The 1,885-nt window shown below is 39.7% G+C and overlaps 1 non-coding gene across 1 annotated transcript; it reads right to left on the bottom strand.

Annotated features, from left to right (window-relative positions):
* Window positions 1-517: 517 nt before the first annotated feature.
* On the bottom strand, window positions 518-607 carry TRNAR-UCU (transfer RNA arginine (anticodon UCU)). The gene is given in 2 exon segments: window positions 518-553; window positions 571-607. It is a non-coding gene; the product is annotated as a tRNA-Arg (tRNA).
* Window positions 608-1,885: the final 1,278 nt, after the last annotated feature.

Below are 1,885 nucleotides of genomic sequence, written 5' to 3'. Positions count from 1 at the left end.
TTGAACTGCACCTTTGTTCGCTTGGGGAGAAATTCAGAGAATAGGGTATTACAGTATTTTCTTGCCAAGTGAATAGGTTTGGATAATAATTCCATACCTTAATAAAAAAGAACTGGATAAAAAGTGCAGACATACAATTGGTTAACAATACAAAAACACAAAGAGAATATACCATAAATAGCTTTGAAAGAAGATTTTACTTTATATGTCGCTAGAAACAAATGTCTGAGTGTAGGGTGTCGTGTTTTTGGTCTATCTCATTTACAGCTATTATAAAGACAATGTTTCTGAAGGAAGGATACATTAGGAAAGTGCCAAGTTTCTGGCAGTAATGTTGTATTGCTTATGAGCAATATGTTCCTGTTGCAATGGAAGGCAGACTGCTTTTGATTCAGTTGCATGCTGTATTAGATACATAGGTTCAACTTGGGTCAAATACTAAGATTAAAGCATCGGCCAAAAATAAACATTCCTCACATGCATAATGTTCCTTGTTCGAATAAGAAAGTAAAAAATGCGACTCTGGTGGGATTCAAACCCACAACCTTTGAATGACTTTGCCAATTCACTTAGAAGTCCAACGCGCTATCCATTGCGCCACAGAGCCAGATGAAAATCAACTTGCGTACATTAAGGGATGATCGAAGTTTTGTCAATCCAGTTTTACTTCACATCATATTATCAAGCCTTCTGGGATACAAGAAAGAATAATTGTTTTCTGAAACATAAAATGTCTGTAGAAGAATCACACTTCTGGGTGAAACCTTGAACTACACCTTTGTTCCTTTAGGGATAAATTCGGAGAATAGGGTATTACTGTATTTTCTTGCAAACTGAATACATTTGGACAACAATTCCATACCTTGATAAAAAAGAACTGGATAAAAAGTGCAGCCATACAATTGGTTAACAATACAAAAACACAAAGAGAATATACCATAAATAGCTTTGAAAGAATATTTTACTTTATATGTCGGTAGAAACAAATGTCTGAGTGTAGGGTGTCGTGTTTTTGGTCTATCTCCTTTACAGCTATTATAAAGACAATGTTTCTGAAGGAAGGATACATTAGAAAAGTGCCAAGTTTCTGGCAGTGATGTTGTATTGCTTATGAGCAATATGTTCCTGTTGCAATGGAAGGCAGACTGCTTTTGATTCAGTTGCATGCTGTATTAGATACATATGTTCAACTTGGGTCAAATACTAAGATTAAAGCATCGGCCAAAAATTAACATTCCTCACATGCATAATGTTCCTTGTTTGAATTAGAAAGTAAAAAATGCGACTCTGGTGGGATTCGAACCCACAACCTTTGAAGGACTTTGCCAATGTACTTAGAAGTCCAACACGTTATCCATTGCGCCACAGAGCCAGATAAAAATCCACTTGCGTACAGTAAGGTGAAGTTGGAGAATGGAAGACCAGGCTCCCGTCCTTCACCTCTCGCGCTTGGCCTAGAGGGTCACGGCCCAGACACCCGCCGCGAGAAGAGTTTGTCCATTTACCAGACGACCAGGTACCCTGGTACAGGAACATACGGATGTGTCCACCTGCCTGCCCAGCAGCCCGCACTGGCCATGCCGACACCTGCGGCTCGGATCAGATAGACTAAAAACCACACGTCGTTAGAGATGCCATGACGACCTAGACAACGGGAAGCACATCTGTACAAATATACACACTTAACATTTCCACACCAATCTACACGAAGAACATACTCAGTGCTCTGACGTAGGCGACAGGCATATTCACGGACGTGCATCTTTATTATTTTTACATAGGCTTTCAGAATGCAGAAACGCAAGACGCATCATGAACTCATCTATAACGCTTGCTCACGCTTCTCTTGAAACCCGTTACCACCATGAGAGGTATAATGGAAACA

Source organism: Ambystoma mexicanum (assembly GCF_040938575.1).
Source record: "Ambystoma mexicanum isolate Mex_15411 chromosome 12 unlocalized genomic scaffold, UKY_AmexF1_1 Mex_chr12_unloc.1, whole genome shotgun sequence".
Taxonomy (NCBI): Eukaryota; Metazoa; Chordata; class Amphibia; order Caudata; family Ambystomatidae; genus Ambystoma; species Ambystoma mexicanum.
The sequence above is the reverse complement of the archived record's forward strand: the minus strand, read 5'-3'. Positions and strand labels throughout refer to the sequence as shown.